The sequence below is a fragment of the Hermetia illucens genome, chromosome 1 (assembly GCF_905115235.1).
Source record: "Hermetia illucens chromosome 1, iHerIll2.2.curated.20191125, whole genome shotgun sequence".
In the NCBI taxonomy this organism is placed as follows: domain Eukaryota; kingdom Metazoa; phylum Arthropoda; class Insecta; order Diptera; family Stratiomyidae; genus Hermetia; species Hermetia illucens.
The window spans coordinates 10912423-10929416 of NC_051849.1; positions in this window are offsets into that span (position 1 = coordinate 10912423).

A 16994-nucleotide genomic window follows, 5' to 3' on the forward strand; every position below is an offset into this window, starting at 1 on the left:
CTTCCATTACATTCTCCTATTTTCAGGGGCTTTTTCATGGAAGCCAGGTCCCTCCTCCACATGTCATTTTCCTCTCTCTGGAACACAATCTCCGACTTCTATCACAACTACCTACCTCTCCCCCCTGAAGACAGACCCGAAGGGTGTTTACAATTCCTCTTCAAGTTGCTAGACAATCAAAATGAAAGTGCTCACACTCATCACTCATTTCAAACTACAAACGTTTCACTCTTCTCAAGTTCCTCGATGAAATTGACCCCCATCTCGCTCTCCTAAACGAAAGCAGTCTTGGGGAAGCCCCAACGTTAAACTTCATGTTCCCCGCTACATTGCTTTCCACAACGATGCAACTAAGAACAAATTCCATCTCATCGGTTGCACTTGTATCAAACTGCCTTAGCAGAGGTCAGACTACCTGTCAGAGGCGGTGGCATCCTCCGAGTCCTAATTGGCTCTCTCAACTTCCGGGGCGGTACAGAACGCCACCTCACTCCCATTCTGTCCGAACTTAGGGAAATCGCGGCCAGTTTTGACGCTTTCCTCCTCAGTGGTGACCTCAGCGCCAGGCATGTAACTTGGGGCAGCTCAATTAACAAAGAAAATGGCGAAGCTTTTTTCGATTTGTTCTAGTTAGGCTCATTCCTTGGCGCAGGCATTATTAACGCGGGAGTACCAACCATTTCGTGAGGGTCCTCCTTCCTAGAGGGTTTTAAAATCTCGTCCAATCTCTCAGTATGTGTCACTAGCTGCTCCTCACTGGCAACTCACTACGACCACCATGCTCTCTATGCATTTATAGCAAATTCTTCTCTGCCTTCCCTATCCGCACAAATGCAGAACCTACAATCTGGCAAACAGGGACGATTTTCAACCCGACTTATCCGCTGTCCAGGGCCCTCCTCTTGACAAATCGCGCATTCACTCCAATGAAGAGCTAACCACTGTGCCTTCGAAACCACAATTGATAAACATGCTCCCGATAAGGAGCCTGGCTACTACAAACACGGCTGCCTTTACCCCTCAACTCTCCTCTTAGTCCGCGACAGGAGCAGACTACTGCAGCGAAGGAAATGATTATTTCACCGACTATGGAACAGGTGCAACCCTGACTACTGTCTCCTCTTCGAGATCATCCTACAAGAAGCTGCTCAACTCCCTCAAACCTGGCCAAAGTTTTGTCAATAATTGACCGTCTGGCTGGAAGAAAATAATCTTCTGACTCCGTAAACTACTCCCCGATAAAAATAGGAAATGTCCAGTTCCACTCCTCTGAGGAAAAAATATCTGCCTGCGTAGATTACTTCAGCTACTTATTCAGAGCCAGATCGCCAACGGACCCCACCTGAAACTTGGCAGTCGGTACTGCTATCAACGATAAAAGTTTGAGCTTAGAGGCCAAACTGTGACGCGCCAGAGAGAGAAAGAGGAGTCCCGCCTTTGCCCCTTTTCCCCCAGTTGCCCGCTGAGACAGTTAGAATCGCCCGGTTCGTCTCCTTTACCTCCCAAGGAGAAGTTGAACTTACAATCATCCGATCCAACAATAAAAAATCATCAGTGTACGTCTCGCTATCCTCTTCAACAACTGCCTAAATACCGGTCACTTCCGTGTATCCTGGAAATCAGCTCCCCTAATAACTATTCCTAAAAAGGGATGTTCTGGTGACCTCAAAGAGATGACGTCTATCTCTCTTCTATTCAATATTGAAAAAGTTTTCGAACGTATCCTACCAAGTCACCTCAGCAGGCACTACTCCTCCATCATTCCACTTAATCAATTCGGCTTGGAAAGCCTCAGATCCACCGAGCAGGCAATTCTTTGCCTACAAGACCACATGCTTAATCACCTGGAAAATAGGCAATGCACCGTAGTCTGCGCCTTAGGCCTTGAAAAAGCATTCGATTCAGTCTGGAAAGAGGGCTTGCTTTTCAAGCTAATCCAGACTAAATGCCTCCCCCCCCCCCCCTTATTAAGAATACTTGTAGACCTCATCTTCAACAGAACTTGTCACGTATGCTTCGACGGGCGTTGGTTCATCGACTCACCCATAGACTCAGGAGTCCTTAAGGAATTCATCCCAGGCCCTAAACTTTTTAGCATCGTCCTCTACGATATTTTCCTGCACTCGTACACTTCTTCACTACGCCAGCAGCAGTACAAGCTGACCTAAAATTCCACAAAAGTTCTCACCTGCACGCCCTCTCCGGAGTTTATCCTATCGTTTGGCATATGGTCAAACTGTGACGCGTCAGACTGAAGAAGTGGCTGCACCACCCTAACCCACTGATAAAAAATTTTGTTACATGTCAGGGCTGCCCCTCCTCTCAGATAACAATTCTTCTTCCAACCATCACGCCTGCCCTCTTTGTTTTATCCTCTCCTTTTGTCAAAGCTCTTCCCCGGACTTTCGGAGAGGCTAACCGCGTCCGGCTAATGCTCCGCCAGTCAATCCTCGCGCAGGTGGGATGCTAGAACGTTGGCACCGGACACTGAAGTCCTCCATCATGGCCCGCGACGATTCGTCCTGGACACAGGTCTTGCCTGTCGTCCTACTCGGCCTCCGAACAGTCAGCCGGGAAGAGTTTGCTGCCAGCCTCGTGCAGTTGGTATACGGGGAGAGCCTGAGGTTCCCGAGCGACCCGGTCTTTGACAGAAGATCAAATCTCACAGACTCAAGATTGCTGCTTCTGCTGAGAGAAAGGGGGGAGCCAGCACACCCAAGGAGTTCGATAAATGTACGCACCTCCTGGTCAGGACGGATGCCGTCCCGAAGTCGCTGCATCCGCCTTATGAAGGCCCATATCGTGTGCTCGAGTGGGGAAAGCATTATTTCCAGCTCGAGATCGGAGGTCACCCAAAAACGTCTCCTCCTAAAATCATTCTTTCCATCTGACACAACTCCTAACCAACGGCGCGTACGCTTTAACATTTAAATGGAGCTACATTCCGGGTTCAGTCGCTAAAACTCCAAGTTTCAGCTGGGGGTGGAGTGATGTGGTGCGACTGCCCGAATTTTAATTTCCTGTGCGGAAGTGCAGCTACCGTACAACAGATGCCACCACTAAAGCTCTCCACAGCGGGTGGCCACTGAACTCGCTAGACCACCTGGCCATGCCCGGAAATCGGGTCGATTGGAGAAAACTCGCCCAGTCTTCAGACTCGCAGGTGACAGCACTGGCTGTGCGTGTTCCCCCATTCTGGCGACGGAGCCCGGATTTATGGTTCGTCCGCTTGGAGGCACAATTTCAAATGTTGGGAATAACGGCAGACGCGACCCGGTTTAACTACGCAGAGGAGATCACACCCCTCGTCTCCGACATAGTCAAAGATGCCTCGTATATTAAACTTATGAGCGAATTGATGAAACGCCTGTCAGTAGGTGAGTCAGGAAAACTGGATCACTTGCTGGCAGGCTTAACGTTGGGCGATCGAATCCCCAGCCAATTGCTTCATGAAATGAGGCAATTTGGCGGGAGCAAGATCGGCGATGAATTGCTCTTGTCTTCTGGAAGGCACCCAGCGGTCCTTGTGTGCGTTATGGGCTCTTTGGAGGTTCTGGCTGCCGCCGTTGACAAAGTGCACGAGGTGCACGCGCGTCCTACATTATTTGCCATAAAGTAACCCACCGAGGAATAGCAATTGCAAGAATAAATATCTCCAAAAGCGAAAAAGAAAAAACAAATTTTTTATTATTTCAAATAGTCAATCGCTGTAAACACCGCATAATTACACTCAGTTGATCCAAGGTCCTCTCAGCAGGCGCAGCTACCTAGTGGATACCGGTGCGAAGGTTTTGGTTCTTCCAGTGCCCCGGCACTACCGATTAATACCACGAAATTTGAAACTCGCAGCAGCGAACTCCTCACAAATAAATACCTACGGGTACAGGCAAGTGGACGTGAGTCTTGGCCCGCGTAGGTCACTTATAGACCCTACAACCAGCCTCATTTCGTCAGGGAGAATCCTCCTCCAAAAGTTCAGCCAGATTACTACTGAATGTAGTCTCTCGAAACCAATGAAGCACGATGTTCTGCACCACATCTGGTTCCCCTATCTTCTTGAAAGTGCGTCCCCTACCACCTCAGAAGTTGGCTATAGCACGGAACGAATTCGAGCAACTAATTCAACTGGCGATCTTCAGACAGCTGTTGGTCATCACCACTCCCTATGGTCCGTGAGCTAAACCGAGAATGGCGCCCCTGCGGAGATTACCGAAGTCTAAACGCCTAGATCATTCCAGACCGATACCCCATACCACTCATCCGCAACTTTGCGCACCATCCTGCAAACTGCCGCATTTTTTCAACCTTGGACTTTGCCAAGGCCTATCACCAAATCCCTGTAGCTCCCGAAGATATACCAGAGATGACAATATGCACACCCTTTGGACTTTTCGAGTGGCGTTAAGTAGGCTAATGGCAAACATTGGGGGTCTACGTCGAGTAGGCGACGTCTCCTGATGAGCTCAACGCAGTCTGCCCTGCTCTGCGGCTCAGAGGTATGGGCTGGCGCTCTTAACAAGGAGGTATATCGTAGACGCCTCGCGCAAGTACAGAGACGGGAGCTTTACGGGTGGCGTCTGCGTACCGCACAGTCTCTGAACCGGCCGTGATGGTGATCGCGGGAGTTATCCCCGTTGCCCTTCTTGCTAGAGAGCGTCAGGCCATATACAAGCGCAAGGGAGATGAGCCAAGGGAGGTGGTTGCTCGCGAAGAACGGCAACACACTCTAGACGAGTGGCAGCTCTCTTGGCAAAATGAAACTAGAGGCAGATGGACTGCGCGGCTCATCGGCAACTTAGGTGCGTGGCTGAATCGGAAGCATGGTGAGACTGACTATTTCCTTACCCAATTTTTAAGTGGGCATGGAAGTTTTCAGCCTTACCTGCACAAGATTGGAAAGGCGCGTTCTCCGGATTGTGTGTTTTGCAATGGAGCTGTGGACGATGCCCACCACACTTTTTTTTCTTGTGGAAGGTGGGATGGGGTTCGTCAGCAGCTCTATTTAAACACAGGGGATCTCTCTCCAGACAACATTGTGGAAGAGATGCTGAGGACTGCTGACAGGTGGAACCGTGTTGCCCATTACGTTCGGGCCCTTCTCGTTGTTAAGAAGATAGAACTCGACCGGTGGAGGAGCCGGATGGCAGGGGGCTCCTTGAACTGACAGTTCCCTTCCTCCTCTCCCCTCCCGTTGGTGAAAGGAATTCCCTGATTTGAAGGCTCCGCAAAGCGGGAGAGTTCGGGGGCTGGCCCAAAGTAATGTGACAAACGGTTTCAAGCTAGTTCTCTGACGATGGGGAGGTGTTTAGTTGGTAGTCCGACGACGTACCGAGTCGGGAGTCCAACACTGTGTGCGTAAATGCATTCACCTACCCTACCCCAAAAAAAAAAAACTCTTCGAGTTCGCGCGGATGACTTTTGGGTTGTGCAACGCGGCGCCAACCTTTCAAAAGTTTATCCACTCGATTCTGCGAAACCTGGATTTCTGTTTCGTATACCTGGATGACGTTCTGGTCGCTTTTTCCTCAGTGTCTGAGCATTTGGCCCATCTCGAGTGCATTTTTCAACGTATCCTTGAGGCCGGACTTGTCCTAAACTTGGAGAAATGCAAGTTTCTCCAGAATCAGCTGAGGCTCCTCGGCCATTCCATTACCCCTGGCAGAATCCAACCCGACCCCATTCCCCAGGCCGCCCGCCACCAGTTGGGCCCCAAAAACAAGGACACACGAGTGATTGTGTGATCTGAAGAGGCTGTCCAGCTGTTTGAAAAAATCATTCCCTCAACAAAATGCACCTGTACCTGTATTCATTGATGCTTCTGACGTCGCAGTAGGCGCTGCTCTTCACCAAAAAGTGAATCAAGTCTGGCAACCCTTGAGTTTCTTCTCTAAGCAGCTGAATTCCACTCAACGGAACTACAGCACTTACGATCGAGCACTGCTCGCCGCGTACTTGAACATCAAATACTTCCGTTTTTCCCTAGAAGGCAGGGCGTTCACAGTGTTCACGGACCACAAGCCTCTAACGCTTCAATACTTTAAAACAAAAGCTCGACAAAGCCTGCCCCCATCTCAACCTCGAGATTCGCACGGCTTCAAGTATTCGCTCACAATCATCGACAGGTTCATACGGTAGCCTGAAGTAATGGCCTCTCGTGTCGAATGATTCACCGCCTTCGACAAACTGGCGTTTTTGGTTATGTTGGACCAACAATAGCCGCAGTGGCAAAAAGATACAGTCGAAATTCAATATTAGACAACTCCACGCTAATTCAACAAAATCGACACTGCGGCGCCACACACAATTCTGTACAACGATTGCATGGGTATGTAGGTAGGTATCAGTGGCCGTTCCGAGGAGCCCAATTAGTGCTTTGGTGCGCCGTTTTAATGCCACAAACTCCTAAGACCGGTACTGCTGTTATGAGAGCAGGGAAACAGAGGCTAGCTGGGTCGGATCTTCAAAGCCAGCCCGTAGCATTCATGAAAGAAAGCAGCTCTCCTACCCTGCCGCCAGAAATCTCTCTGATGTCCCCAAAAAATGGTTTACCCAGTGTCCGTAGCCTGACTCTAGCCAGAGCCGGGCAATCGCAGAGGAAGTGCATGAGGGTTTCCCTTCTTTCTCCGTAACTTCGGCGATCCGAATTGTAGGGTATGCCGAGCCTGGTGGCACGGTCCCTTATGGGCCAGTGGCCCGTGCAGACCGCCGTAATCTTGAATGCATTTGCACGCGCCTGGCACAGGAGCTCTCGTGATCGGGCTATATTATAAGCGGGCCAAATTCTCCTTGACTTGGCACAGCTTGTAAGCCTTCGTCATCTCAGGCCCGCGGCTGGTAGGTAGTGCGAGTAGACTCGGCCCCCGATGGCTGCCAGCGGAACACGACTGTATTCGCCGAGGGACTGCCAAGAGCAGAGCCTTGCCTGGCCAACCCATCAGCCCGCTCATTCCCCTCTATGTTCCTATGCCCGGGAACCCAGAGGAGAGTGTCCTTGAGCGCGCTGCCCAGATGGTTGAGCGCGTCTCTGCACTGCCCCACCAGCCGGGAAGATGCCGTCGTTGAGTATAAGGCCTTGATGGCCGCTTGGCTGTCAGTCAGAATAGCTATGTTACGCTTGGGGCTCGAATCACGCTCCAGCCATCGACAGACTTCCAATATCGCCAGTACTTCCACCCGGAATACACTGGCGAAACCTGGGAGACCATACGACTTGGATACATTGTGTGTATTTGAGACTGCGCCGGCTCCACAGGCCATCTTTGATCCATCGGTAAAGAATGTAACACGCCGCCGGTCTTCCACTTTGCCCTGTTTGGAAAGTTCACAGCACAGTTTCTCGTAAAGTTCAGCTTGCGTGTGACATAGTCCGTGGGGGATGCCCAGATTTCCCGAGGTATTTCATCTAGGATGTTGCTGTGGCCGTAGGACTTCGCTGTTCAGCATCCGGACTCACGTAGTCTGACGGCACTGCACGCTAGAACATATTTGATAAGGAGGTCTAGGGGGAGGAGATTCAGGAGTACATTGAGAGCATCTGCCGGGCAGGACTGCAGAGCCCTCGTAGCACCTGCACATACGGTTCTTTGAATCATATTAAGCTTCGTTCTATTGTATTTCTTCTTCAAAGCCTGCCACCATACAATAGAGCCGTACGTCAGGATCGGGCGCACCACAGCGGTGTACATCCAGAGAACCATCCTCGGCCGGAGACCCCATTTCTTCGCAAAGGTTCTCTTACAGGCAAAGAAGGCTATACAGGCCTTCTTAACCCTCAGTTCTATGTTCAACCTCCAATTTAGCTTAGGATCCAGGATTACACCCAGATACTTCACATTAGAGGAAAGAACCAGTCTTTGTTCATTCAGCCGTGTTAGATGGAATTCAGGTATCCTTGGCTTGGTGGTGAAGAGGATCAGTTGCGTTTTGGTTGGGTTTATGCTGAGTCCGCATCTTGCGGCCCACAGGCACACCTTTCGCAACGCTCCTTCCATGATGTCATTCACAATGGACAGAAACATCCCTGACATTAATATCACCAAGTCGTCAGCATACGCCGACTTCACCCCTCTGCTGTCCATCGTACGTAAAATTTTGTCCATTACTATTAACCAGAGCACTGGTGAGATGGCACCACCCTGGGGCGTGTCTCTGTTCACAGCTCTGGTCAAGTGGTTGCCTTCCAGATCCGACTGGATTATCCTGGTACTTAGCATGGAAATAATCCAATGCGTGAGGTACCCCTCGAATCCAATACCGGTCAAGGCTTCCTTGATGGCGTTGGTATTGAAGTTGTTAAAAGCTCCCTCTATATCCAAGAAGGCAGTTAGGGTATACTGCTGGTACTGAAGCGACCGCTCAACCGTGCCAATTACCTCGTGGAGGGCGGTTTCTGTGGATTTTCCTTTGAGGTAGGCATGCTGGGACTTAGAGAAAGGCGTTCTCTCTATAATCGTCCTTAAGTGAATGTCCAGAATGCGTTTTAGGGTCTTCAGCACAAAAGAGGTCAGGCTGATTGGTCGAAAGTCCTTCGCGGACTCATGACCACCCCTGCCCGCTTTCGGTATGAAAACCACTCGGGCGCGCCTCCAGGACTGCGGTACGTATCTTAAAGAGATGCAGCTCCGGTAAATCTCAACAAGCCACGGCACAACCCTTTCCTGATGCTTCTGCAGCATGACTGGGATTATGCCAGCTGGGCCAGGAGATTTGTATGCGGAGAAACTGTTCATAGCCCAGCCGATCCTATCCTCGGTAATTATCGATTTGATAGTCTCGCAGAGCTAGGGATGCCGCAAACCCTCCAAGCAAGGTTCTCACTCACAGTCCTCCACGCTGGAGGGAAAGTGCCTTTGCACCAGCTGCTCCAAGGTTTCACTAGAAGATTCCGTCCAGGAGCCTTCCGACTTTTTAAGAAAGGATGGGTTCTTATGTTCCTTGGACAGAATCCTGCTGAGTCTCGCGGATTCACTAGTGCTTTCGATGTCCTTACAAGAGTCGAACAAAGACCGCGCCTAGGTGGTCTTGATGGTCGACTTGTACTTCTTCAGGCAGTCCTTGTATGATTGCCAGCATTTTTGCCTCTAGCAAATGTTGAAGATTTCTCTGGTCAGCTTCCTGAGGCTAGAGAGATCTTCATTTCACCACGGTGGCAGTGTCTTTTTGCTGTACTTAGTGGGGCACGAGATTCTAGAGGCGGTATCGAATGCCTTTTTCAGAGCTCCGGCCTTTGACTCCAGTTCATCTGTCGTGCCAATCTTACCAATTTGCGCACCGGAGATTTTGTTCTTAATTACTTGACCAAACTTTCTCCAGTCGATCCTCCTGGGGTCTCTTAGGGATTTGGAGAGCTCTGAGGCAAGATCTAGACTGAAAAGTATCCAACTGTGATCAGAGAATGACGAAATCTATGAGCGATACCATGACTGTCCGGTTGTGGATAAAATACGGCTCAATAGGTTACGGTTGTGAGGCCTCTGAGGTTCCCACCCTTCCTCGACATCCTCCGGCCAGTTATTCATTTACAGGATGTCCCTTTAATAGCAATTCTGCGGGAGTAAGGAGGAACGAAGGGGAGGAAGTCCTCAAACTACGTTCAGATTATTCAGTCATCATTATTCAAGCATTCAATACATGTTAAAACAAAAATTATTACAAAAAAAAAGAAAACTTACAAGAAAAGAATAAAATAAAATAAAAATCATAAAAAAAAGAAGAAGAGGAAAAGAAAATAAACGAACAACTTACTCAGATGTCACCCCAAGCTCGGATTGATGCTTCTGGTACCTATTTTTTTTTTTAAATTCAAAATATTAATAATTACAAAATATATAGTCCTTAGAAAAAAAAACTAACGTTAATTCACTTCTTCTCTATAATTTCGTACTTCACGTTTTATGAGTTTGTTTTGTTTATACACAGCGCGGGAATTCCGACACTTTACTTCTGCAGCTAAATATTCACTTCATTCATCCGACACTTCAACTATCTGTCTTTTCAATTGTTTTTCTCCTCTTTGCCCTAAATCACTGTGCCTTTATCACTTGTCTTCCACCAAGCACCAAAAAACCACTCTCCTCCAGACCAAAACTCTTCCACCGTTCTTTCTTCCTCGATTCCCAAGAAAAACCCTCCTTCCTTTCTTTGTCTTCCACCAAGCACCAAAAAACCACTCTCCTCCAGACCAAAACTCTTCCACCGTTCTTTCTTCACTCCTCCACCCAGCAACCTTCTCGCTGTGCTTTGTTCGTGCACCGCTTCTATTCCCGCTACATAGCCTTTCTCACTCGGCAATGTTGCGGCAACATGCCCATGCGCTTGCAGATGCGGCAAATCATTCGCCTCCTGTCAAGATCAATTCGCTCGAATGCATTGAATAATGTGCAATCTGCGGCGAACATTAAGGCAATTGCACACTATTAAATGCATTGTTTAAGCAAATTAATTAAGAAAGAGCCGAATGAAATTCCGCTCCCGTCGCGCAGCCGCGGTACTACAGGGCAGCTGGGTTTTCGAGACCCGCTCGAGGAAAGAAAGCTGAAGACCAGTGAGGGCCTCACTGCTGATAGCGGCTGAGTGTTGCCGCTTACGAAGAAAGGCAGACTGAGATCCAAAACCACATTAGGCCTTGAGGTCCTTCGCGTGAGCGATGCCCAGGTTACGACCCTCCATGTCCTCCAGCTCGTATTGAACCGTTCCGACTCGCCCGATGACCTTCGCCTTCACGAACTTCTGATCCAATTTGGCATTATATCGTTTTGCTGCACTGCTTAAGTTGAAGAGCCGCTTATACACGATATCTCCGACCTGAAATTCACGAGCTCGGGATCGCAAGTTGTAACCCCTTTTCTGTGTCTCTCTTGCCTGGAGGATTCGCCCTTGAACCTCTGCTCTCAGAATAGCAAGTTTATCCTGAGAACAGATCTTCAAGGTCGCATCAGGCAAGGCGTTCAGGCGTCGTAAAAGGGCGTAGGTACTCCCATGGGTGACCATGCTTTGCCCAAAAACGACGTGATAGGGCGATGTCCTTATCGAGACGTGTTTCGCTGAACGCAAGGCACAGTTGATGGATGACAACTTGTTATCCCAATCTCTTTGATCAGGACTGATATAAGCGCGTATAGCAGCCAACAGTGAGCGATTTACTCGCTCCGAGGCGTTTGCCTGCGGGGAGTATAAAGCAGTGTAAATGTGTTGAATGCCATACTGGTTCAGAAGATCGTTGAAAGCCACGGATTTGAACTGTACCCCATTATCAGATGTGATCGACTCAGGGATTCCAAACACATGAAAGATTCTCTTCTCCAAGTATTCGGTCAGCACGTTTGCGGTAAACCGTTTAATCGGCTCCATAAATGAAAACTTTGAGAGAGAATCGAGAACGACTATTGCTCCGATATTTCCGGCGCGAGATCTGAGGTATGGGCCGATCAAATCGATATACAAACGTTGAAATACCCGATCGGAGATGAGCGCTTTTCCCATTAGAGGTTGGAGCGTTTGGTTGGGAGCTTTTGACGTCTTGCACGTTTCACAATTGCGGATATAGTCCTTGACCTGTGAAACCATTTTAGGCCAATAAAACCACAACCGCAGTCTACCCAAGGTTTTACCAACCCCCCCATGTGCACTCAAAGGATGATCATGGGCACGGGTGATCACCTCCATCGTCAGCTCCTCCGGAATCCAAAGCTTCCAAGCCTGTTGTTCCTGCATCTCATCTCCTGAAGCATGATTGGTTCGTTTGTATACCAATCCATCGCATACCTGCAGATCAGGGAGTTTGTTGGAATTCTCCCTAATACGCTCTATTAATTGCAAATAGTTCGCAGACCGAAAATGTGGTGAATTAAAATCCACGTCTGCGTTGTTCCCACTTCTCTCCAAAGCATCCACCTCCACTGGTGAATACATTCGAGATAGAGAATCCGGGACCAGATGTTGTGATCCCTTTCTGTGTTTAATGATGAACGAGAATCATTGAAGCTTCAATGCCCATCTGGCCAGTCTGCCGTGAAGGTCGGACTGGTTCATCAGCCATTTGAGCGAAGCGTGGTCAGTTACCACTTCGAATGTGGTGCCTTTGACATACGCTCGGAATTTGCGCACTGCCTCCACCGCTGCCAGACATTCCTGTTCAGTGACAGTGTAGTTTCGCTGAGGCTGTGTAAGCTTCTTCGACATATACGCTATAGGAACTTCATGTCCCTCCTCTGTCTTCTGCATCAGCACCGCTCCTATACCATGTTGACTTGCGTCACAATGTATGGCGAAAGACTTGGAGAAGTCGGGGCTGTGCAGAACTGGAGCCGAGGAGAGACTCGTTTTCAGAGCGTCGAAGGCCGAGATAGCTTCCTCAGACCAGCAAAACTGACGCTTCTTCTGAAGCATGTCTGTCAACGGTGCAGTCAGCGAAGCGTAATTTGGCACAAATCGCTGATACCACCCACACATCCCAAGAAACCGCCGCAGTTGCCTGACGGTTTTCGGCCGCGGAAAATCTTTGATGGCGTGTACCTTGTCAGGATCGGTACAAATCGTCCCGTTACCGATGATGTGCCCCAAGTATCGAACTTCCTTCATGACAAACTTGCTCTTCCGGATGTTCAACGTCAAGCCAGCGCGTCTCATACAGAGAGCCACTTCGCTTAAGAGCAGCAGGTGCTGGTCGAAGGTCTCTGTAATAAGCAGCAAGTCATCTAAATATACAAAGACTTGATGACGTAAGTGAGCAGGGATGACCTTATCCATCAGTCGCTGCATGGTTTGAGGTGCATTGCAGAGCCCAAACGGCATGGTCACAAACTGATAGAGTGGCCGACCTGGGACGGTGAAGGTAGTCTTATCCTTGGACGCCTCATCCAGAGGAATTTGCCAGAACGCATCCTTCAGATCTAGACTCGTAATGAATCTAGCCTTCGGGAGACGACTGAAAATCCCCTCGATGAGAGGTAAAGGATAAGCGTCCTTCACTGTTACACTATTCACTTTACGTGCATCAAGGCAAAGTCGCACTTTACCAGGTTTTACCACAAGGGTAACTGGCGAAGACCAGGCGCTTTGCGATTCTTCGATGACTCCCAAAGCCAGCATTCTATCAATCTCTTCGTAGAGGGGCTTTTCGATGGCGGGAGAGACTGAGAAGTGTCTCTGTTTAATCGGTTTGTTACCGCCGACATCGATGACGTGTGTCGTAAGACTTGTACGTCCTAAGCCCTCCGACTCGAAAGATGGAAAACTGCCAATGACAGCCTCGAGCCTTGCTCGCTGGTGTGTCGTCAACTGGTGTTGATTGACGTTCTCAACATTTTCGATAGAACAAATGGAAGGTACAAATAAGTCCTGTGCGAGATCGAACTTGCGCACAAAATCAGCTCCAAGGTAAAGATTTTGCGTTAACGACGGGATAAGGAGGAACGACATCGATTCCGTCCGATCACGAAACGTGATGTCAGCTGACACTCTGCCTACTGTCGAGTGGCTAGTCCCGTCAGCTGTCCTGAGATCGATGCGTAATCTCTCCCACTTGTACCGACCGTCGTTAATAATTTTCCGGGCGAAATCCGAAGCTAAACAACTTACAGTGGCTCCGGTATCAATCAGTCCTGAAACACGCTCACCCAAGACTGTGACATCCGCATACGGGCGAATATCATTATTGGGCCGACTCGTGAGAATGGCAGAGTAGTAAAGACGACGGTTGCGCATTATTCGCATCCAATAGTGGCGTAAGCGAAGAGTTGAACGCTTCGGTTTTTTCGTCGCCATCTCTGCTACTCCGAAAATCCGTTCTCTAGCCGCTTGATATTGTTGCAGTCTTACGTGCAACGGCCTCAGAACCGAAAGCATCAGTTTTCTCGAAATAATTGGTGGTGGGGTCAAATCCGGGTAGGTCAAATCTGGTTTATCGGACCGCTTCAACACGGTAACTTTTTGAGTTACTGTGGAAGACGTTGTCGCAACGCCTGCGCAGTCACGTGCGTCCCATGCAGGAACGCCCTGATGACTGGGGCTGGGCTCCGGAACTCGACAGTTCGGACATACGGGCTTACGAGTGTTCGGGCGCCCGCAACCGAAACAAAAGACTTTGGGATCCTCCCAACAGTCTTCAAACAAATGTCCAATCTGCCGACAATTCCAGCAGACCAAGTCCAAATCTCGATCATGAATCTCAGACTGAGGATTTCCTGAGATGTTCTTTATGTCAACACCCTCTTCAGATTCAGCAGAATAGCTGTGTAATTGGTGAGAGAGTCTGCTTGAGAGACGCTCCTCTAAAATTTCGCTTTGCTGTACCAACTTACGCAGCTCGCGAACCGTGCTAGCCGGAAAATAGAGAAGTTGCCTCTGAACGTCGGGTCTCAACCCACGACGTAGCAACTCTACCAATTTGTCTTCCGTTAAGGAATTTTCTAGCCTATTGGCTAGCGAACGCCCAGCTTTATAGTAACTGTCGAAATCTTCGGATGGGCCTTGCATGCGCTCCCTCATCAGTTCAAGGATATCCCAGTCATCTAGAGAATCCTTAAACTCATGGCGAAGAGCCTCACGAAAAGAGGTCCACTCGATTCGTCCGACAGACTAGTGATAGTCCCAGTACCAATCTACTGCTCTGTCTCTGAAAAGGGTGTGTACATAAGTACACAGCAGGCCGAAATCCCCCTGTAAGGTTGTGTTGGTCAAAGCCTCCACGCGGAACAAGTATTGGTTGATGGGCAAAGTTTTCGATGTGCCATCAAAACCCAAGTCCCAGGATGCCAAAATTGAATAAACACGATCCGCTGACATGGTACTAAGCGGTCGTGCCTGGCATCTATACGGCGAATCGTCCTCGTCAGAGTCGGTAAAATCGTACATATAGTCGAGTCCGGATCTGTCGTCATGTCGTTGAAAGTTCTCGGATCCGGACCTCTCGTCAAGTCCGTAAAAACCAATGTCACGTCTATGGTCATGTATGTAAAAATTATCTTTATTCTGTCCATAGTCACGTCTGTCTTCAAAATGCACTGCACGAGTTGAAGCAGGCTGATGTTGAGCTGCCTGATGCACTGAGTGCGTGTTCTCTTTCGAGTCTCGAAGCGGGACATATTGCTCTCGAACCAACCCTTCAACTCGTGAAGCGTCCGTCGTCCTAGCATCCCGCGTGGAAGGATCAACCCAACCCACAGGATCTCTCCTCGCCGCCTCATGCCACCGTCAGTCGTCACGGCGTGCTGGCAGGTCAAGCTCAGCTGAGCTCCATTGACCTGGAGGTAGCGTGGAAGGAAGGCGATAAAGGTCGCGAGACCCGTGATTTCGTTGATGAGGCATGTTGGTTAATAATTACGAGGACTCCTCTCTCTCCAAATTTTCAACTCCATATATTAACTCCCGCAGAACTTCCGGATGACCAAAAAGCCATCCCAACCTCATAAATTTTTTTCACATCTGTGTGCAGAAAACTTCCACACACAGTGTTTTTTCATGAAGAGACAACAATCGAGTTGCTCCCCGTCGCAGAATATTAAATAAAAAGAACAAGCAAAAAAAAAGGATCGCGAGAATTCAATCTTCCTCGTCTGGAGTCAGAGAACAAACTGAAGATGAATCATTGAGGACGGAACGGCACAGCATATAGCCGACTACCTCCGTATTCCATCAAGGATCCATCTCACCCGTCACTTCATCCCTACGAAGAAGGAAGAATATTTAATTTTCTTCAAATCTGAAACGAAGAGAGCCATTTCGCATAAAGGTAGGGAAGGACACTCCTCAGAAGCTCGGACGGCAATACCTTTCAGCTTATAGCCGCAAAGGCCCGTAGATCCAGAGGCTTCTGGGAGGCAATCACCTACGAGACGTATCTCAAGACAAACACAACAAACGACTAGCTCTTATGGTATTCTACCAAGGATAGGGCAGGAAACTCTACGTTACAAGGTGGGAAAGGAAATTGAGGCTTAGGAACACTTGCTTCTGGGGAAAAAGGCGTGAAACCTAAAACTAGAAATCTGAAGGCAAGTGTACGTGGAGCCTAGCCAGGAACAATATTGAGAATCTATTGATTCTCTATCCGACACCACCAAACGAAGTTGGGAGCCGGAATAGGCTATCTTCCACTTAATTCAGGAAACCTGTAAATAATAAATTATGCCTGAATCCAGGAAATGTTGGGCCCCACGTTGGGCGCCATTTGTAATGATATGAGTGGAGATAGGAGATCAGGTCGATCATCCTTAGTGGCCGATAACGACCTAGAGGGCAGAGCTATCCCAAAAATCTAAACAATTTGGCTAAATTGACCGTGAAAGGACTCCCCCACATTGCCGAGCCTGGCTAGCACAGAAGCGTGCTAGAACGTGTCGACCGAGCACTTTGATGGAGCTTCAATCTTTGTGGGCGGACCTTCACGGTCAATTTAGCCAAATTGGTTAGATTTTTGGGATAGCTCTGCCCTCTAGGTCGTTATCGGCCACTAAGGATGATCGACCTGATCTCCTATCTCCACTCATATCATTACAATGTAGGGGGTCAAAAATTCTTCGGAGGATTCTTCTCTCGAACGCGGCCAAGAGTTCGCAATTCTTCTTGCTAAGAACCCAAGCTCCCGAGGAATTCATGAGGACTGGCAAGATCATTGTCTTGTACAGTAAGAGCTTTGATCCTATGGTGAGACGTTTCGAGCGGAACAATTTTTGTAAGCTGACATAGGCTCTGTTGGCTGACAACAACCATGCGCGGATCTCTTCTTCTTTTTAGGTGGGATCGTCCGAGCTTAAATGCTTGGCACTTAGTGCTAGTATTAGGTAAAATCCGGTATCTGCCGAGATTGTGACATCTCGGAAATTATAATTTTGAAAAGTCCCAATCTTTAATTCAAATTAGAAAATGTTCGAGGCAACATGCAAAGATTTGCCAGAGTAGTCACCTTACCTAAAACTTTGACAACTTTTACTTTGCGTTTATCTATTTTAGAATTGATTATTAAATCAATTTACCTAAATTACTTTTCCTTTTGA